Genomic DNA, 23,495 nt, shown 5'->3' on the forward strand with positions numbered 1-23,495 from the left:
CCTATCCATTGGGCCAAGTCCACCTCCCTGAAAGTTTTTTATTGAAGAATATCTCCTTTGATATTTACGTAGTATTTCACTGAATGGTTGTACCATAGTTTATTTAATTAAATTTCCATTGATGACTAGTTTGTTTGCAATTTCTGGTAAATAAAATGTGCATTCTTATACATACATCATTTCACAGACATGTAAATATATTTGTAGAATAAACTTCTAGAAGTGGATTTGTTAGGTCTAAGTGTGTATCTTTTTAAAGTTTTGATAAAAATTACCAAATTGTCTTCCAGAAAGATTGTACCAATTTATGCTCACAAAGTAACCAACTTAACATGTATGTATACCTGTGGAATACATTCAGAGAAGTAGAATTGCTATGTCTATGAGTGTATACTTTTAAATTTTTGATAAACATTGCCAAATCAGCTTCCAAAGTGGTTGTATCAATTTATACTCACATTGGATGAGAGTGACTATTATGCCTACCCTTACCAACACAGTGTGTTATGAAACTTTTTTATCTTTGCCATTTGCATGGATGTGGTATGGGTCAGGTAACTAAAGAGAAGGCATGGTATGTCTTAGCAAGCATGGTGTTTGGCATCGTACACAGATTCAGAATACACTGTTGTGTTATCACAGTAATGATGGAATGGGAGGCAGTATACAATTCATTTTAGTCTTAACATTAATTCTTAGAGGTTATAAATGAACATGTATTTATAACTAAGAGTGATGGGGGCATGTACATTTTTCCATTATACTGAGGAACCTATGCACTTGAGGAGTAATTATAATAAATTTGGAGATTCATTAAAGTTCTCAGGCTATGTCCTGTAAACATCAAAGACCCAAGATTAAAATCAAAGGATGGGACAGGTTTGATAGGTACTTGTAAAGTAAATTCAATAGTAAATGATTAGATTTGGAAGTAAAGGATGGGGAGTAGTAGTTGAGAAAAGCTCCCAGCATTCTTTCTTGTTTCCGGCATTCAAGTTGGTGGGAATTAAATCTATAAAGTAGTCAGTTTGAAGAAAGAGTTGTAGACATAGTTGTGGACATAGTTGTGGACATAGTTCAGATTCCTCATATTGCTGTGTTATTAGTTACTTACATTGCTATCTTCAGTGGAAATTCAGTCCAGAGAAGGTCCCTGCAGCAGAATCAGAGTGCCTTCTTTTAAGAATGGCGTTCTAGTCCTCTAGAATTCCTTTTTCCCACTGCTATGGGGCTTAGAGACCCTGGTACTCTTTATACACGTGACATGTGGCTCACAATGAAGTGAAAAATAATGTTTAAAATCTTCCTTCCTTCTTTCCTTTCTTTTCTTCCTTTCATCCCCTCTTCCCATATTTTCCCTTACTTTGCTTATTGTTTTCTTCCTTTCATTCAATATATTTACTGAAGGCTTTTGTAAGTCAGGCAGTGTGGTAGGTCCTGACAATACTGAGATGAATAAGACACAAAAGATGAAGTTCTCTGAGGAACTGACAGTTTCAAACGAAAATTATAAATTGATCATTTCCCACCCCCTTTCCTTTTACTTATCTTGTACCTGCTGAAATATTTTATACTAAATTCACTTTTAGAAATAGAGAAGTATAACCAATAAATACAAGAAATGTATTTTCTACTTGCTCTAGAATTTACCATATACATCTTAACTGACTGGAATCACATTGAGATTTATACTAGTTTAATTCCAATAATAAATAGAAAGACTACTCCTATATAGCGCTATTCTATTTTTCTATTCTATTTTTGTGGTATTATTGTTCTATATATATATAATTAATGCATGTATTAATGTTTCAAATTCAACAATATATTGCTATCATTACTACTTTACCATTCTATGTCATTTCCCTGGCCTATTATAGCTTTGCTCCCACCCACTTCCTTTTTGCCATGATTGGCATATATATTTCACATATATTATGTTTCTATATGTTATAGATACAACAATACAATAATATATATTATTTTTATACAGTTACTTTTAAAATCAGTTAAGAGGAGAAAAATATGCATTAATAGTACTTACTATAACTACATAATTACTTTTACTGGTGCTCTTTGTTCATGTGGGTTTGAATGAACTGTGGTCACTTGCTTTCAGCCTGCAGAACTTCCTTTAGTATTTCTTGTAAGGCAAATGTACTAGCAATGAATTTTCTAATTTTGTTCCAATAGTAATTCTTCTATTTTTGTTTATCTTGGAAAGTCTTTATTTTTGCCTTCATTTTTGAATGACAGCTTTGCTGAATAAAGGATTCTTGGTTGAAAGCTTTTTCCTTTGAGCACTTGGAATATGCTATCCATTTGCTGGCTGGACTTCATTGTTTCTGCTGAGAACTAAGCTCAGCATTTTTAATATGAAGTGTCTATTTGTGGGTTTCTTTGAGTTTATTTTACTTGGAATTCATTAAGTTTATGTGTAGATTATTGTTTTTCAGTAAACTTGAGCAGTTTTTAGTCATTATTTCTTCAAACATTTTTTGTGCTCTTTTATTATTTTTTTGTGCTTTTATCTTTCTCCTTTCCTTCTGTTATTTCCATTCTGCATATGTTAGTGTGCTTAATCTTGTCCCATATTTCTTTAAGACTCTGTTCATTTTTTTCTTCATTCTTTTTCCTTTCTTTTCTTTCGCTTGTATAACTATCAATCTAACTTCAAATTTGTTAATTCTTCTGCCAGCTCAAATCTACTGTTAAACATCTCTATTTAAAATTTCAGTTACTGTAATTTTCAACTCCAGAATTCCCGTTTGGTTCTTTTAAAAATTTTCTCTTGGGAAGTGGACTTGACCCAGTGGTTAGGGCATCCGTCTACCACATGGGAAGTCCGCGGTTCAAACCCTGGGCCTCCTTGACCCGTGTGGAGCTGGCCCTTGCGCAGTGCTGATGCGCGCAAGGAGTGCCGTGCCATGCAGGGGTGTCCCCTGCATAGGGGAGCCCCACACGCAAGGAGTGAGCCCTGTAAGGAGAGCCACCCAAAAGGAAAGAAATTTCAGCCTGCCCAAGAATGGCGCCGCACACACAGAGAGTTGATGCAGCAAGATGACATAACAGAAAAGAGACACAGATTTCTGTGCCGCTGACAACCACAGAAGCGGACAAAGAAGAACATGCAGCAAATAGACACAGAGAACAGACAACTGGGGCGGGGGGGCGGGCGGGGTGGGCAGGGGAGAGAAATAAATAAATCTTTTTTTAAAAAATTTTCTCTTTATTGATGCTTTTTATTGGATGTGACATTGTCATCATACTTTCCTTTAAGTTTTCCTTTAGTTCTGTGAATATATTTATAATAGCAACTTTTAATCTTCTTTCTCTTAAAATCTAACATCTAGTCACTCTCACAGATAATTTCTTTTGCTTGCTTTCTTTTAAGGTATATGGATCATACTTTGTTTCTTTATGCCTTTTATTTTAGTGGAAATTGGATAGTATATCCAGTATATTATAGTATATTTTATATTAGTACATTATATAATATATTATAACAATTCTGGATTCTGGCCCTTTCCCAATCAGGGCTCATTATTGTTATTTCCTTGCTAATATTTAGTGACTGGAAGGATTATTTAAATGGAGTCTATTTTCCCCATAGTGTTAGGCCTCTGGGGAGGCAAGCTTTGGGTATCTGGGAAGACAGTGGTACACCTAGGGCTCTCTTCCACTCTTTCCCTACCATACCTAGCTATTAAATTCCAGTAATTGCCAGCCAATTGCTTTATTGTTGACAACAATGCCCTGAGACATAAATTCTTCTACAAACTAATCTAATTAAATTGTAGCTACTTCAAGGGAATCATTTCCAAGGTCACTGTTTGATATTTGTTCTGACCCCAAGAGGGATCCTCCCAGCTATTTTATTCCCTGGCTCTCTCCTGCAAACTATCCCATCTACAGTCTAGGCTGTATCTTCATTAGATCCATGCATCTCCTCCCAGCTTCCTTCACCACAATCTCCATTGTTTTAGGGAGGGCTTTTGGGTTTAAACTTCATGATCTTTTGCAAATGAAATCACTTACTTTGGGAAGAGAAAAGGAGCAATCTGCTTTCAACCTGCTTCTTCCCCTAAGTAAATCTCTGAGCCAGGGCTCTGGAGCAGGGTGTGGGGACAATAGCGAGCTTCTCTGTGAATTAAAACCCCACTCTAGGGAAGCAGACTTGGCCCAATGGATAGTGCATCTGCCTATCACATGGGAGGTCTGTGGTTCAAACCCCAGGCCTCCTTGACCTGTGTGGAGCTGGCCCTTGCACAGTGCTGATGTCCGCAAGGAGTGCCCTGCCACTCAGGGGTGTGCCCGCATAGGGAAGCCCTGCATGCAAGGAATGCACCCCATAAGGAGAGCTGCCCAGTGCAAAAGATAGTGCAGCCTGCCCAAGAATGGCACTGCACACGCAGAGAGCTGACACAACAAGATGACACAACAGAAAGAAATACAGATTCCCGGTGCTGCTGATGATAGAAAAGAACACACAGCAAATGGACACAGAGAAGACAACCGGGGGGGGGGGAGAATAAAAAATAAATCTTAAAAAAACACACAAAAAAAACCCACTCTAGGAACTGAGCACTTGTTGGAGAGGCGCAAGAGCCTGAGGCCCTCTCAGCTTGCCTCTACTGGCATGGAACCACTGCATCATTAGCCAGGGAAGGGCTATCAGGACGTAGTACTCTCAGCACACCATGCTCAAGGTAGTACCTGCATTCCACTATTTGGGACTGGGCAGAAAAGGAGTTCCTCATCTTTTATCATCATTCACCTGGGACTAACTCTTAGCAACAGGCAGCTGGAGGCAGAATAAGAAATGTTAAATCCTGCTACTCCCAGAAAGAAAACCCTCTGGTTGGAAGTTGGGGGAAGAAGGAACCCTGAATTTGCAACTACAGCAGTCTGGAATGGAGTCTCCGCATTGTTGAGCTGGGAGAAGCAAGGGAAGGAGCAATCTTGTTTCAAATACCACAGACACTTGCCTTTCTTACCAAATTTTCATAGAGTTTGTTAATAGATGTTTCTTTCTCTGTTATTTGCCCTTAGGAACATATCTAGAGGATTTAAATAGTTGTCTTTTACAAAAAATTTTCATCAGTTTCACTGGGAAGCAGATCAGTGGAACTTGTCACACTGTCATGTTGGAAGTCCAAACACCAATGAGGATATTTTTTACCAACAAAACAAACAAACAAACAATAAAATGTATAAAGCTAAGCGTATCACTTATCATCTTCTTTATTAATTTTTAAAATGTATTTTATTATTTTATCTTATTTTTGAGGTACTGGGGGCTGGGGAATGAACCCTTGTATGGGAAGCTGGCACTTAATCACTGAGCCCATCGACTTCCCTGAGTTGATTCTTTCGTTTGGTTTGCTTGTTGTTTTTTTTTTTTTTTTTCAGGAGGCACTAGGAATTGAACCTGGGACCACCCGTGTGGTAGGTAGGAGCTCAGCTGCTTGAGCCACATCTGCTCTCCTACATATTATTTTAGAGATTTTAATTCAGTCTCATCAGAGTTCTGATTTGTGATTAAGAAAAACATAAGCTATGAAATTGGTTGTCTCAGTGATTAGTTATAATGTACTTACAAGTAAATAACAAATAATCAACTATCATTACACTAATGATTGTTTCTCATCCAAATGTATGTTTTTCTTTTCCCCCAAAAATACTATTAAATTGTTATTGCTGAGGAAGTCACAGACACTTTCAGTGGCCATCTCCCAAACCTTGCCTATCCCCTGCCTTCCTTTCTTTTGTGCTCTGATGTTTCAGTCTGTTTTCATGATACAGCCTGGGAGAGGAGTTAGGTCTAATGAAAAGTCATGACCATAAGTTGAATCCAGAAACCTGGAACCAGCAGCCCCAGATGCTTATCAGGACAGGAACTCTGTGTGTGCAGGGTTCCCTCCCTCTGGGTTATATAGCTCATCCTTAGCAGTACAAATTGGTCTCTTCTCTCCAAAGAATTGGAATGTATGGAGGTGCCATCCACCAACGCTAACTCAAATGCGTTAGTCTCTCCAGGAGACCTGCCACAATGAAATCTCTTCCCCTACTTTTTTCAACCCTTTGTGCTATCATTTGCTAAAATTTCTGTTGTGCCTGATAGGCCTGTGTTCCAATAATGCCCTGTGTAGCAACTCATTCAGCTGATATGCTGTCCTATAGTTTAATATATTGCTCATTGTGGTGGTTTGGAGCTGAATGTACCCCAGAAAAAACATGTTCTTAAATCTAATCCATTCCTGTGGGTGTAATCCCATTGTAAATTGGAACTTTTGATGAGGCTACTTCAGTTAAGGTGTGACCTACTCCAATAAGGACTGGTCTTAATTCTCTTACTGGAATCTTTTATAAGAAAATGAAATTGAGACATAGAGAAAGCAAGCCAAGGAAGCAAGAAGCTGAAATCATGGGAAACGGACTTGACCCAGTGGTTAGGGCGTCCGTCTACCACATGGGAGGTCCGGGGTTCAAACCCCGGGCCTCCTTGACCCATGTGGAGCTGGCCCATGCGCAGTGCTGATGCATGCAAGGAGTGCTGCCCCACGCAGGGGTGTCCCCCGCGTAGGGGTGTCCCCCGCGTAGGGGAGCCCCATGCGCAAGGAGTGCGACCTGGGAGAAGAGCCGCCCAGCGTGGAAGAAAGTGCAGCCTGCCCAGGAATGGCACCGCCCACACTTCCCATGCAGCTGAAGACAACAGAAGTGGACAAAGAAACAAGATGCAGCAAACAGACACAGAGAACAGATAACCGGGGGAGGGGGGGAGTTAAATAAATAAATAAATCTTAAAAAAAAAAAAAAGCTGAAATCAGTGAAACCTGTAAGAGAAGAGGGAGACTAGCAGTTACTGCCAATGTGCCTTGCCATATGGAAGAGGAGCCAAAGATTACCAGCAGCAGGTCTTCAGGAAGAAAGCATCACCTTGATGAAGACTTGATTTGGATATTTTCTTGGGTAAAAAACTGTAAGCTAATAAATTCCCATTTGTAGCAGTTTGTTCTGGATATGAATTCCAAAAATAGGTATTGGATTATGTTTGTAATCTTGTCTGTATGTGGGATGATTAAGTTATGATTAAGGCTTTGATTGGACCACATCATTAGGGCATTGAGTCCCACCTACATGTCAGATAAAAGACATGGCAAAGGACAGAGCTGAGGGTTTTGATGTTGGAGTTTGATACTGAAATCTTAAGAAGGTGGAGCCCCAGGAAGCCACACAGAGGAAAGAGAAGCAAGCCCCTGGAAGAGAAGAAACCTGAGCCTGGAGATGAGCAAGCCCTGGAAAGAGAGGAACCCTGAACCAGGAAGAAGCCTGAGCCCTCACAGACACTGGCAGCCATCTTGCTCCAACACATGAAAATAGACTTTGGTGAGGGAAGTAACTTATGCTTTAGGGCCTGGTATCTGTAAGCTCCTACCCCAAATAAATACCCTTTATAAAAACCAACTTATTACCCATCCTCCCATTCCTAGCCCCCCTCAAGCCCGCAAAGCCCCCCCAAAGGTAACCCTATGCCCCCATTTTATTCCTTCCTTGTACACATACTTACCTCCAGCTTATCATAGGAGTTGGTGTTTCTGTGTGATGGAGCTGGACTCAGATGTGATCTCTTTTCACAAGCCTTTCCTGTTACTTTACCAGAATTGTAGTTGGTGCTGGGGTTTAATATATACCCAGGGGATCTGAATCTCTGGACTGACCATATGATAGCCAGGCCCTGAGCCTCAACAGACTTCAGCTCCTACACTCTGGTTTATTGAACTTACGCCACTCAGCTAACATGGAGTTGAAGGTCAACTACCACACCATGGAGCCAAGAGTGCCTACAACTGAAAGCAGGAGGATTGCATCCAGCATCCATGTGGAATCTAAGCCCCCTCTTGACATAGATGTGGAATGGACACAACCAATCCAAGGTCCACAGGATGGAGGAATAGAATATGCATTAGAGAGGACTTAATGATATTCTATTCATGAACTATTGTGGTTAGTAATCGAAGAAAATGTGGCATTGGCGTGGAGAAAGTGGCCATGGTGGCTGCTGGGGGTAGGGAGTGGGAGGAAGAGATGTGATGCGGGGCGTTTTCAGGATTTGGAGTTGTCCTGGGTAGTGCTGCAGGGACAATTACTGGACATTGTAGGTCCTCCCATGGCCCACTGGATGGAGCGTGGGAGAGTGTGGGCTATGATGTGAACCATTGACCATGAGGTGCAGCAATGCTCAGAGATGTATTCACCAAATGCAATGAATGTCTCATGATGATGGAGGAGATTGTTGCTACGGGGGGAGTAGTGGGGGGGGGGGGTATATGGGGACCTCATATTTTTTGAATGTAATATTAAAAAAATGAATAAAGACAAAAAAATATGTAATTGTCCTGTAAGGCAAAAAACAAACAAACAAAAAAACAAAACAAACAAACAAAAAAAACCAACTGATTTCCGGTATTTTGCATCAGCACCCTTTTGGCTGACTAATACACCATTGTTCAAGCCAAACAACTTCATGGTGTTTGGCTTTAAGCAGCCTAGGAAACTAAAACAGATTTGGGTACCAGGAGAGTGGGTGCTGTTATTGCAAATAACAAAAGTATGGAAAAGGCTTTGGAATTGAATAATGGGTGGAGGATGGAAGAATTGTGAGGTGCTTGATAGAAAAAACCTAGACTGCTTTAAAGAGACTATTGGTAGAAATAAGGACATTAAAGTTATATCTGATGAAGCCTTAACACAGAAATGATGAATGTGTCATTGGAAACTGGAAGAAAGGTGATCCTTGTTTTAAAGTAGCAAAGAAGTTGGCAAAATTCAGTTCCAAAATGATGATAAAATAAAATTTTAAAAAATTGAGATCTGATGTTGGATGGAAGGCAAAATTTGAAAGCAATTAGCTTGGATATTTAGCTGAGGAGATTTCCAACCTAAGTGTAGAAAGTGCAGGCTGGCCTCTCCTTGCAGCTTATAGTAAAATCTGAAAGGGAAGGGGTAAGTTGAGAACTATACTCCTGGACACAAATAAACCAGAAATTGATGGTTTGGAAAATTCCGAGCTTTTGGAAAGTGAGGCCCTGGAGAATAGCATTCCATGTGAAGATTTAAATGAACATGGATCCAGTTAGACATTTCAGTACAAGTCTGGATTGGTGGTGCAGTTATCCAGGAAGGATCTGTGAAAAGCCCTACTGTCTAATGGATTAGATCCTTGTGTACTACATGCAAAATCAGTAAGATTCATATGAAAGGAACCCCTACCAGCCTGAACTATAAGGGACAGAAAAGGTACAGATTTGAAGGAAAAATCACTTCAAGGGCAGGACTACAGAAACTGAGGTCTTGCCCAAAGACATCCTCTCAGACCAAGAGTGTGGACCCACCCTTGAATGTGGAAAGGGTGAGTGAGCCCAGTGCTTGGAGAAGGCAGGCCTTCTGCCCTATTGTTCAGGAAGAGTGCTTCCACTAGTTTTCTCAGATGTTACGGGGATAGCAGAGGGTCTGAGTACCACCCCAAAGCTTGACAAGGGTGGCCTTATGCCATCACCCCAATCTTTAGGGAGAACAAGCACTTGGAAGGGGTCAGGCTGCTGCTCTATCAGGTCCAGAGGACAAAACATCATTTCAAAGATGATTCTAAAAACTTGAAATCTAAGAGAGTATGCCCTGTAGGGTTTAGGGATTGTTTGGGACCCATGACCCTGTTTGCCTTCCAATTTCTCCCTATGGGAATGGGAATATTTATCCTATGCCTGTCCCTTCATTGTATTTTGGAAGCAGATAACTTGTTCTCTAGGTTTCACATGTCCGCAGATGGAAGGAATTATGACCAGGACAGGCCACAGCTATAACAGATTCTGATGAGACTTTGTACTTGGTATTGCAACTCAAATGACTTAAGGCTTGTGGGATAGATATTGTGATGGAATTAATGAATTTTGAATATAGAAAGAACATGTCTTTTGAGGAGTCCAGAGGATGGATTGTGGTGGTTTGAAGCTCTTAAGTACCACAGGAAAAAAAAACGTTTTCTTAAATATAATCCATTCCTGTGGGCATAACCCCCTTGTAAACAGGACATTTTAATGAGGCTATTACAGTTAAGGTGTGACCCACCTCAGTCAGAATGAGTTTTAATTTTCCTACTGGAGTCCTTTATGAGAGAATAAAAATTATACGAAGAAAAAGAAAACCATGGAAGAAGCTGAAATCAACAAAACCCAGAAAAGAAGGGAGAGACCAGCAGATGCCACCCAATGCCTTGCCATGTGGCAGATGTGCCAAGTTTTGTCAGCAGCTGACCTTTGGAAAGAAAGCATATCCTTGATGAGGGCTTGATTGGGACATTTGCTTGGCCTTAAAACTGAACTAATAAATTCCTATTGTTCGAGCTAAACCAATCCATGGTGTTTGCTTTAAGCATTCTAGGAAACTAAAACACTCATCTGTCAAAGAATCTCATGCTAATTTTACCTAATATTTACAAGACTGTAACCAAAATGATACAGATGGAAATGGGGACACCAAGAAAATCTGAGCTTATTCTCTTGTTCCATTATTGACAGGTTGTTTCCTGTACCTTTTTTTCCACAAGTTAATTTAGATTAATCATTATTACTGTTTCAATACTTTAAAAGTCTAGGGCTGCAGAATTGGGGGTCAAATAATTGCTTTAAGGAAGAAGTTTATTTGTGATGCATAGAAAAACGTCAACAGCATATAATTTTTAAAATTGTATTAGTGGTGAACAAGATAATAGAAATTTCCTTATCATAACAAATTTAATTTCATTCTTTTTTAAGTAAAATATATTAATGCATATTTCACTATGAAATATAGATGAGCCTCCATTTTATTTAACATTAAACTATATAATTTGATTGCTTAACATGGAGTTTCAAATTACTATGCTTAAAAAGTCCTATTTCTTTAGTTATAAAAAGCTCTGTTCATCAGAAAAGTACTCTTCTGTTCAAAGAAACAGATTGTATATAATATATGACCATCTTAGAAAAAGAATTGAAAAGTACATGAATAAGAACATAAACATGAATTTTGAATGCTACAGATGAACATGTATTTTCTAGTTTTAAGAACTCTCTTGAAATAGAGTATCTCTCTCATCGAATGCTAGGCTTCATCTTTAGATAATGGAACCAAAAGATAGGGATCTTGGGATAAAGGAAATCATTCATTAGAGAAGTTGCTTTTCTTTCTTATCTTTTATGGAAGAGAAAACTAAGAGTGAAATTGAAGAACTCAAACTCTAGCTATCAAGGTTTCAAGGTATATAGTGGGCACAAATATGGTTGGCTCTAGCTATTAAGCCTTTATATATTGTAGATATAACTTTGGGTTTGCTACCCACCTTTCAATAATTCTCAAAATTGGTTCTGTCCATTCTACCTTCTCATTTGGGAAAATGTTCATCCTCCCCTTACTCTGAATGGGAGGCGCCATCCTGTTACAGATAAACCCCACCCCACCAAGGGGGTGCTTGTCATTCGAGAAGGGTCAATCATATTCCATCCCCTTGGCCATGATGATTGGTCCAAAGGGAGAATATATGAGTTAGTCTATGCAAACCAGTGTCCTTTCCTGAGATTTTCCAAATTGGAGCGGGGAGTAAGCAATTTCTGTTTGGTTGCTAAGCTAAAAGGATAAGTTTGGGTCCATTAGAGGACATGTGTTCATTTTTATGGGGCTAAAAGGCTCAAAATGGAGAGAGAAAGAGAGAAAGAGGGAGATAGGAGGGAGAAGGGAAAGGAAAGGGAAGCATAGGCTAAGAAACTCAAGGAGGGAAAGATATAATGATACAGTATGCTTCACACCAGGCTCAGCATTGGATTCACCTAGGGAGGTTGTTAAAAGTAGAAAATGTTGGTAGTCATTCTGAACCTAAAGAATCAGAGCCTTCAGACAGTCTTTCTGTATTTTTAAACAGGCATCCCAGGTAATTCTAATACTTTCAATATGTAGACTGGTTTGGAGGAACTATTGGTAAGTTTTAAGAAATGAAGGCATTAAATTTTGGAATTCACTGAAAATAATTATCAAGTTGCTTGTGAATCTTAATGCAAATATAAATACTTCTTAAAAGGAAGATATATAACCAAAAAATAATAACATATATGGAAAATTTCAAATTACTTCAACTAAAATAGGTGGTTTTGAGTGAGAAAGTAAGAGCATATTGACCCAAGTCCTCATCTATGGGAAAAAAGGAGATGGTCAGGGACTGCCTCTACTTTTTTTTTTAAAAAGGAGTTATGTGGGATTAAACCTAGGACCCTATACATGGGAAGCAAGTGCTCAACCACTGAACTACATTAGCTCCCTAATGAAAGTCTTTTGTTGTTGTTTTTGTTTGTTTTAAGGAGGGACTGGGAAATTTTTTTTTTTAAGATTTATTTTATTTCCCCCCTCTGCCCCTGCTTCCCTTGTTATCTGTTCTGTGTCCATTTGCTGTATGTTCTTCTTGTATTCTCATTAGGTGGCTCCAGAAACTGATCCTGGGACCTTCCAGAGTGGGAGAGAGGTGATTACTCTCTTGAGCCACCTCAACTTCCTGTTCTGCTACATCTTATTTTCTCTCCTCTGTGTCTCCTGTTGCGTCATCTTGCTGCTCCAGCTGTCAGCATCTGCCAGCACTCCTGCATGGGGTGGCATTTCCACATGGGCCAGCACACCGCGTGGGCCAGTTTACCCTCACCAGGAGGTCCTGGACCTCCTATGTGGCAGATGGAAGCCTAATTGGTTGAGCCACATCCGTTCCCCAGGTACTAGGGATTGAACTGTTTCATTTTATATGTTGATAAATAGAAACGGAAGAGTAACAACTTTCAACTTAAAAGTAATTACAAATAGAAAAGAAATAGCTTACTAAATACTGATTTTTGTATAAGTCGTTATTCTATATGTAAAAACAATTATTAAGAATTGTCAAATAGTTAACAGCAGTATTTTGACAGTTAATATTAACTAGATATTAACTAGATACTTTTAGGATATTAGCTAGATACTTTTAGGATATTAGCTAGATACTTTTAGGATATTATATTCTTTCTGAACCAACAAATTGTTCATTAAAATTCAAATAATACAGGGAAGCAGATTTGGCTCAACTGATAGAGCATTCGCCCACCACATCAGAGGTCCAGGGTTCAATCCCCAGGGCCTCCTGACCCTTGTGGTGAGCTGGCCCACGTGCCTTGCTGATGCATGCAAGGAGTGCTGTGCCACACAGGGGTGTCCCCTCCTTAGGGGAGCCCCATGCACAAGGAGTGCGCCATGTAAAGAGGCCCAGCCCACATAAAAAAAGTGCAGCCTGCCCAGGAGTGGCACCACACACACAGAGGTAATACAGCAAGATGATGTAACAAAAAGAGACACAGATTCCTGATGCCACTGACAAGAATACAAGTGGACACAGAAGAACACACAGCAAATGGACACAGAGGTTAAAATTTGAAACTTAAATCTTGTTGAAATGATTGCTTTAGAATGGCAACCATTAACTGAAGACAAACTATTTTTGAAAGAGATGAGATGTGGAGGCATTTTCGGGACTTGGAGTTGTCCTGGGTGGTGCTTCACGGACAATTACGGGACATTGTAGATCCCCCCAGGGCCCACTGGATGGAACATGGGAGAGTATGGGCTATGGTGTGGACCATTGACCATGAGGTGCAGCGATGCCCAGAGATGTACTTACCAAGTGCAATGGATGTGTCATGATGATGGGAGAGAGTGTTGCTGTGGGGGGAGTGGGGGGTGGGGGCGGTGGGGTTGAATGGGACCTCATATTTTTTGAATGTAATATTTTTAAAAAATGAATAAAAATAAATAAATAAATAAAAATGACCATAAAGTATGTAGCAGGGGAAGGGCCTTAATGTTCTTTTATTTTATTCTTATATTGTCATTCAATAAATAATAGAAATGGAAAAAAAAAAGTATTTTTGAGATTTACTTATACTATGAATCTTGAATGTTTCTTCTAGAAATTACACTATTAACGAATGTTACCTTAAATTACATTCTGTTGTGCACAAAAAGTAAAACTGTCAAGTGTATTTCAGATATTTTGACATGCGGAAAAATTCAGAAGCCTTTTTCATGTCTGATAGCATAGACTGAAATGAATCTTTGTAGTATCTCAGATATGTTTTAGCAGTCACAGGTGAAATCTCAGAGTAGATAAATGATGAGAGGTATTGTTCCTGCATTATAATTTTGCCCTTTGAAATCTGATTCCTAAAATTTCAATAGTAAAATGGTAATAATACACATTTTTTATATATATTCAACTTTTTAATGCATCTCAGAAGTTCTTTCAGTGGTCATGGATATTCAGCTTCTGCTTCGATCAAATGTTGATATAAATGCTAACTGTTCATCTTTTAGTCAAAATGTGCATTTGGTGCACCTCTAAGAAGTATAAACAGTATAGGTCATTATCTTAATGCAATTTGGTAACACTAGAAGTTAATCATAAAAGGATAGCAAAAACATAAATTTGGGAATTAAAAAAAAAACTCGGGTTAAATAAGAAATAAAATTCATGACGAGAACACAATATACCAAAACTTATCAGATGTATCCAAAGCTGTAAGTAGAAAAAAATTCATATCTTAAATATAAAATAAGCAGAGGAATTAGGAGAAATATATAAGTAAACAGTGAAAATAAATAGATTAGAAATTTTAAATGGTAGATATAGTAAATAAAACTGAGATCAGGTTCTTTAAGAAAGACCTTCATCATATACAAATGCCATGAATTCTAATACAAAAAATAAGAGAACTGGAGAAATATATATATATATACACACATATATATACACACATACACACAAATAGGAATAAAAAAGAGGCTTTATGTACAGTTACAGAGGAAATATTTTAAAATGAAAATATAACTATAGGCAAAAAAGGAAATTTTCTATGAAATGGCTTTTTAAAGAAAACCAAAATAGTTAAGTTAGCAAACCTTAATAGTGTAGTATCTACAGATGAAACTGAAAAACTAAATAACATTCATTCTCTTTCCCAAAAGACACTGGATCTAGATGATTCCTTTAATGAATGAATATTCTTGTAGTATTTGAACTGTTTCAGAATATAAAAAAGGATGGAAAGCTTTTCAGTTCATTTAACCAGGGCAGTGTATTTCTGATAACAAATCCCAACTAAAATTGATTAAAAGGCAAAAAAAAAAAGAAAAAAAAATCAACAATAAAGTTGACAATATAATAGGGCAGTATAAGAAATGAGCAACATACCCTGACAACACACAGTTCATTCCAAGAATTCAAATATAATCCAAGTTTCCCTTGGATTTACCCTTTTGTGAGTACAAGTGGAATAATATTAATAGTAATAGCACAAAGTCTGATGCTTCTTGTCCTTGTCTGCTAATCATGATCTTCAGGTTGTTACAAATTCCTTCATAATTGAGTCCACGGGAGTGTCATTTTGTGGGCTCACAAACAAATATACTTGAACCAAACACTACCACTGCTTTATTAAGTAAATGCTAGGTATTACAACATCCCCTGAGCCTCCTTTTAGGGATTACGTATTACACGGGACACTACAATCCTCCACTTGCTGGCCTTGAAGAACTAGACCCTTGAGATATAAAGCTGTACAGTGCAAAGAAATACAAAGAAATAAAACATTTAAGAACTGGAAGGGGAAGAGGTAAAAATTCATTATTTGTAGAAAATATGCAGAAAATTTTTAAAAAAGAATCAATAATGATAAAATTAATGAGTTTCAGCCAAGTTACAAGAACCAATAGCATTTATCTGTATCAGCAATAAACAATTGGAAAATATAATAAAAATAATATTCCATTAGTGCAGTAACATAGACATTTAGCATCTAGAAATTCCCTTGGTCAAAAATAAATAAGACCTTTTTAGGAAAACTTTAAAATTCTGATTAAGGAATCAAAGATGATCTGAAAAAATGACTTAAATTAGAAATTTGATGTTATAAAGATTATAATTATAGATTAAATGTAATCTAATAAAAATGTCAGCTGAAAATTCGGGAGAATCAGATGACCTACCTTTAAAACGGGAGCAAAGATGATAAAGATCTATAAAAGGCAATTTGGCAATACTATGTTAACCAAAGTCCTTTTCAAACAATGAAAATTAGAAAAATCTTTGTGGGAGGAAAGAAATTTTCAAAATTTTATCTATCCAAATAAAAATTTGCACTCTATTTTTGCCCTAGTATTTGCAGTTCTAAGTACAGATATACTCATACATGAACCAGATGAATAAGCTTGCATATCAATAAAATATTAAAGGATTGGTTAAATATATCTTAAGATATCTCTTATGCATAATATGAAACTATTATAACAGACAGATATGTATGTGCTGCTATGGAAGGATTTCTAGGGTATATAAAAGGAAGTTGCAAAATAGTATACATGTAATCAGCTGGAAAATATATTTATATAATATAGTCATCTTTAAAATTTTTTTGTTTTTATATTCATCTTTATATTATATATGTATATAATTTTTAAGGATCCATGAAGAGCTAAATCAACTTTGAAAGAGAAGAGCAAAAAGGGGTGACTTTTCCTACCAAATATTAAAACATACTACAAAGTTTTGAAATGTAAGCAGTATGGTATTGGTGCAATGACATGTAAGTAAACAATGGAACAGAAGAGAGAGTTCAAAGACAGATGGGAAGTTAATATGTAAGGGAGAATAGAATAAATAACAGACGATTGAAAAAATATAAAGTTCAGTAGACTTCATACTTTATATCAATATAAATATAAAGATTTAAATTAAACAAATTCTTACAAGCACTGGAAGAAAATAAAGGTAAAAATATACCTAATGTAACATGACATCAAAAGTAAAATCCATAATAGAGAATGTGTATATATATAAAGAATGTGTTAATGCTGGTTACTTGTTGCAATTGATGTTATGGCTACTTTTGGGGGGTCTACTTAATAAACTATTTTTCTCTAATGAATATTATTGATTTGCATAATAGAGGAAACCAGTAAGTAATTTTTAATTCTGAAAAATGAGATATTCTTTTTTTTGTCATTCACCAAACATTTCAAAAACTTATAAAATTCAATATTGGTGAAGGTGTGGGAACAGGTACTTTTACACACTGTTTTTGGGAGTATTACCTGGTACAACCTTTCAGGAAGACAAATGAATCACATATATCAAAAACCTAAAAATGTGCACATTTTTTGATCTAGCAATTCTACATCTGAGAATTTGTCTTAAGAAATAATTAGGTTTGTAGCCCAAATGTTTAGCTATAAGCTGTTAATTGCAAATTTCACCTGGCTTATAATAAGAAACTGAAAACAACCCAAAGTCTCCAAAACAGGGAATTGATTTTAAATAAATTACAGTAATAATTACAATGGAATATTAAGTAGTCATTTAAAATTATATTACAGAAGAAGAATAAACAACATAGAGAAATGCTCCTATTATGTAGTTCAATTAAAATTAGGTTTTAAAATTGTATGAGTACAGACTCCAGCACCTACAATCTGATCTATTGGACTTACCACACTCAGCTAAGATGGAGTTGAAGAAGGACAACCACCACACCATGGAGCCTAGAGTGAATACAACTGAAAATGGGAGGATTGCATCCAGCATCCATGTGGAATCTGAGCCTCCTCTTGACATAGAGGTGCAATGGACACAACCAATCCAATGTCCACATAGAAGAGGTGGCATTGGATTGGAAAAAGTGGACATGGTGGACGATGGGTATGGGGAAAGGCAGGAAGAGATGAGAGGTGGAGGTATCTTTGGGACATGGAGCTGCCCTGGATGGTGCTTCAGAGGTAATCACTGGACATTGTAAATCCTCACAGGGCCCACTGGATGGAATGGAGGAGAGTATGGCCCACGATGTGGACCATTGTCTATGAGGTGCAGAGGTGCCCAAAGATGTACTTACCAAATCCAATGGATGTGTCATGATGATGGGAACAAGTGTTGTTGGGAGGGGGAGAGGGGGGGTGGGGGGGTGGGGTTGAATGGGACCTCACATATATATTTTTAATGTAATATTATTACAAAGTCAATAAAAAAAAAAAAGAAAAAAAATAAAATTGTATGAGTGATTTTATCTCATTTGTGTAAAAATAGATATAATCTATAAGCCTAGGAGAAAAGGCATACATTAAAACATTAGCTGTGTTTTTCTCTAATGAATTAGAGATAAATTTTGGCATAGTGTAACAGATGATTCTTTAAAGTTGACTAGGTGCAGGATTGGAAAAAAAACCCTAAAACTATAACATTTTATTTGCTAATTTTTACAATGTTCAAAAATTGAAACAAGCAAAAATCCCATTTCTCTGGAGTTTTCCTTATGAGATACAACACAGACATATGGAAAAAATAAAAGGAAATGAAGCAATTTTATGAACAAGTAAAACAAAGTAATTTATATTGACATTTCTGTTAATGGGATTTAAGATTTAGATGTGAATATCATGCTCTCTACTAGTGAAGAGAAACATGGAAAGAAAACAAAACTATCTGTATTAGTCAGGGTTCTCCCGGAAAACGGACCTGACAGAGATATATTTGTTTGTAAAAATCATGAGATTAGTGATAGGAATTGGCTCGCATGACTATGGGGACTGGCAAGTCTAATTCTGCAGGCAGGCCACAAGTTGGGAACTCCACGAAAAAGGTTTCACTGAATTTCCCAGGACAAGCTGGCTGGGATGCAGTAGAGACAGAAATTCTTCTTTCTGACTGCTGACTCACCAGTTCTTCCTAAGGCCTTCATCTTATTGGATAAGACTTCTCTCATTGCTGGAGGCAATCTCCTTTGTTGATTGTAGATATAATCAGTCATAGATGCAAGCAACTGATGATTCAAATCCAGGAAATACACTCACAGTAACAATTAGGCCAGTGCCTGCTTGACCAAACAACTAGACACATAACCCAGCCAAGTTAACACATGATTTTAACCATCACATAATCTTATGGCAACACTGTTAATTTTCTATCTTATTTTAAAAATCACCACTTCTTGTTCTAATCTCCTTCTCAATTCTCACTTGAATTGTTATCCTTTTGGGATCAATGCTTTTAAGATGTGTCTATATGATATGTCCAGTGACACCTGTTTTTCTTCCCTGTATTCTCTTGAAAAATAACGTTTTAAAAGTAACTCCTTTGGGGTAGTCTAGAGATGTAAATGTCATTTGAAAGAGGGCCAGAGAATAATCTAGGAACTGAATAACATAAACCCGGTGGTGGATGAGGATTGTGGTTAATAGTAGATACAAGAATGTTCTTCTATGATCTAGAATAAATGTACACTATTGCAAGGTGGTAAGAATATGGTGATACATAGGAAGAATACAATTAAGGTAACTTATGGAGCACCATTAACAGCAATATTGTAATATTCTTGCATCAATGTCAAAGAAGGTACTATATCAATATCAAGGGTCAATAATATCAAGGGGAGATGGAATTTTTTTGGACTAAGGAAAATGTTCAAAAACTTACTGAGGTGATGACGGCACAAGGGAGAGCCACTGAGTGTACAGTCTGGATGGACTGTACAAGGCATGGGACTACATAACACAGTGAACCATGTGGTATATGATGGACTTTGGTTAAGAGTACAAATATGAGAGTGTTCTCTCATGAACTGTAACAAATGTACAATACTAATATATGGTGTTAATAATAGGAGGGCATTTGGAAGAACATACCAAATGCAAGTGATGGACCATAGTTAGTACTAATACAGTGAGGATGTTCTTTTATAATCTTTAACAAATGTTCCACAACAGTGCAAGGTGGTGGTGGAGGACTGATGTATGGGGATTCTGCATGTTATGCATGATTGTTTTTGCAAGCTTACAACTTCCTAATAAAAAAAATTAAAGTAAAAAAAAAGTGACTCCTTTGGGTAATGAGGATTAGATACTACAGGTTAATTTTGTGCCGAACATGTTATTCTACTTACATAAGAGAATAAAAACTCCTTGGGAAAAGGTATTTGACTTTTTTTCCTAAAACTAAGAACAATACATACAAAAACTGTTAACAGAGGAGAAAAATCATGTTAGTTGGCGCCTTTAGATTGTCCTAGAATATAAAAATCAATCTGATACCAGAAATTACATGAATAGATCTGAGATCTCATACAATGAGAAAGATTCAAATGATCTCAATTCTTAAAATAGAACTACGGATAAAGCCTTTAAATGACAACTGTGGCTGATTCATATTTTAAACTACAGCAAAGTTTTATATCACTAACATCTTAGGTTTATTATTTGACAAATCTATGGCCTGAGGATCAAAATACATAGGAAATTGGTTGTTATGATGAAGATATTAGCTATTATTTTTTAGATTTTGTCAAAGAACAAGGGCGCATAAGGAAAGACCGAAAAATGACCAATAAAGGACGAACTTTCAAAATAGAAAAATGATAACTAGGAAAACACAGACCAATAATCTTAATGCCTCTGCTTAGACAAGACTTTGAAACTTTAAGTTGCCACATTTAAATAACCTTCTAAAAATCTCAGTAAAAGAAAAGTGGAAACCAGGATATTTGTTTTATAAAACTGATAGTATATCATATTTATATAACTTGAAACAGAAATGTAGCTTAAAAAATATTTAGTGATACCCAGGACTATTTACTAGGTAGAATTTTAGTTCTCATATCCCTAAACATCTATTTGTATTGATCATGTCTGCTAATTACAGATGCTAACAAATGAAATGGAGTTAATTCAGGCCACTACGAATTAAACCTCATTATTTCTGTAAAAAATAAATAATCTACTAATGTTAAGGGAAAGGATATATAACAAAATTTCAGTAGGAGTGGTTCAAAATATTAGTTTTTCCCCAGATATTTCCTAAAGAACTTATCATAAGAGAATTTATATTTATGTGTAAATGGAGAAGTAGGTTTGCCTACAAGGGATGATTCAGTAGAGTAACAAAATATTTACCTTATTAATGCAAATAGATTCATTATCTTCACTCCACCATTCTCTGCAAGGGAGCCATAGCAAATCTCAATAAACAACTTCTTTCTATTGCAAACTTTTAAGGAGAATGGTACATCAAGTCCTAATACCTCGGTAAAAAGGAATTACTCTTCCGAAAAAGGAGGAGCCACGCATGATGAATATATTGGGCACAGGGGACCACAGGGAGGCCCGGGCTGAAGGTGGGAGAAAAGCAAAGAAAGGAGAGGTGGAGGCAAAGACAAACTTCTCTGACACCTCAATTTTGCTTTCCTAAAATAGACTCTAGTTTTAATCCCATGTTCTTTCTATTCCTAATCTCTTGGTTTCTTTATCTCCACTATCTTGCTAGTTAATAAAGGAACAGAAGGTCAAGCAGGCAAGAGGAGCAGTTAGAACTTTTTATACTTTAATGTTATAAATGATAGCCTTAACATTAAAAAAAAAAAGAAAAAGAAAAAGGAAAAAATAATGGTCCCTATTGGCTTCACCTGAAAAATCAGTGAGAAAGTGTGGCATGGGTTGACTTCTCCAGGAGGCAAACTGATATAGAGATTAAGGAGAAAGTTCTTTAGGAGCGTTTTAGGGATCATCACCTATGTAAGGGTGGGGAAGGATAGGAAATAGAACTGGATAGAGAAGTTGAGCTGTGATGCATTCTCAATGAAAGCCTCCAACTTACAGGGCATTCTGAAGATGGTTTGTTGGGGCAAGAGTCAGGCCTTTCAACCACCCATTTACTAGTCATTGGATGCAGAACACCCCAGGAAGGGAGTGTGAGTTTAGGCAAAGAAGTTCTCTTCAGCTGAGGTAGTCCCTGAAGGGGGCTGACAGCTGAGGACTGAGAAATAAGGCTTTCAGTCTTGAAGGGGAATCTGGGCCGTACCTTAATGTGTACACAACAACAACAAAAAGAATTAAGACTCAAGACTTCAGAACCCCTAGGGGTTACTCATTTATTATCATCTAAGACCAACAAAACCTTTTAGGTAGACAGTGTATTGAAAGAGATGGGAAACGGACTTTGGCCCAGTGGTTAGGGCGTCCGTCTACCATATGGGAGGTCCGCGGTTCAAACCCCGGGCCTCCTTGACCCGTGTGCAGCTGGCCATGCGCAGCGCTGATGCGCGCAAGGAGTGCCGCGCCACGCAAGGGTGTCCCCCGCGTGGGGGAGCCCCACGCGCAAGGAGTGCGCCCATGAGGAAAGCCGCCCATGAATGGCGCCGCCCACACTTCCCGTGCCGCTGACGACAACAGAAGCGGACAAAGAAACAAGACGCAGCAAATAGACACCAAGAACAGACAACCACGGGAGGGGGGGAAATTAAATAAATAAATAAATCTTTAAAAAAAAAAAAAGAAAGAGATGAGTTTGCATATTCTAAAGATAACAAAAGGACACTGGTTGCTGGGCAGGAGACCAGGCTTATCACTTAAGTTGAGGGACATCAAGAAGAACTGATCAAGAACATGGCTTCCCATAATACTTTTTATTATATGATAACATATTATTAATGGAATATAGAGTAAACAGCAGGAATTCATTTGGACGGTGCACACAAAACTATATACCCATCTTCTAAAGGACAGAGTTCAGGAAGGTAGTTTATGGGTCAGGAGAGTGCTAAACCAGAAGAGGACAGTGAAGAGAAGAGAAGGCTTCCCCTAAGTATTTGAGGAATATGAGTATATTTGAAAGGGAGACCAATAACTGTGGCACATATTGAATAAAGTGTCCAACATCAGCCTATTGGCCTATCTCATCATAAAAGGGAGAACAGAACTCTAAAACAATTTGCATTGTTTTATATAGAACAACAAAAATCATGTTCCACACCATAGGCAAAAAAGAAGAAATAACTTTCCATTAATTTTCCTCCTAGTACAAAATATAGGCAAAAACAATTACCATAGAAACCTCTATGAAATAAAAGACTTCTAATGCTTGACTAAAATTTTTTTTCTGCTGTTGTACTAAATGAGCAATATTTTAATGCAAACTCTGGATAATGACTTGGACTATTATAGAGTTGGCCTTTATATACAGGGAGGAAGTTGATTGTGTTTTTCAACATAGTTTCTACCATATTTCTATAAAGAATATGGCATAGTCATGCATGATGATTTTAGAATTGTGTAACGATTAAGGACATAGGCATTGGAGGGAGAAAGAAATGACCCCATATTTCTGCATATGTAAAGATACGAAATTTACTTAGTTGAATGACTTTGGGCAAATCACTTAACTGCCCTGAGCTTTTACATAACCAGTAAAATGAACATAAGGATACTTAACTCACAGGGTGCAAGATGAAATGGAGAATGTAAATTGCTCAGCAAAGTGTGTGGCATATTGTAAACACCAGTAAGTTGTAGCAATTATAAGCAATTATTATTGCTCTTCCCAGGTTATTAAACATCATTAGCATATGCTTATA

The sequence above is a fragment of the Dasypus novemcinctus genome, chromosome 7 (genome assembly GCF_030445035.2).
Source record: "Dasypus novemcinctus isolate mDasNov1 chromosome 7, mDasNov1.1.hap2, whole genome shotgun sequence".
Lineage (NCBI taxonomy): Eukaryota > Metazoa > Chordata > Mammalia > Cingulata > Dasypodidae > Dasypus > Dasypus novemcinctus.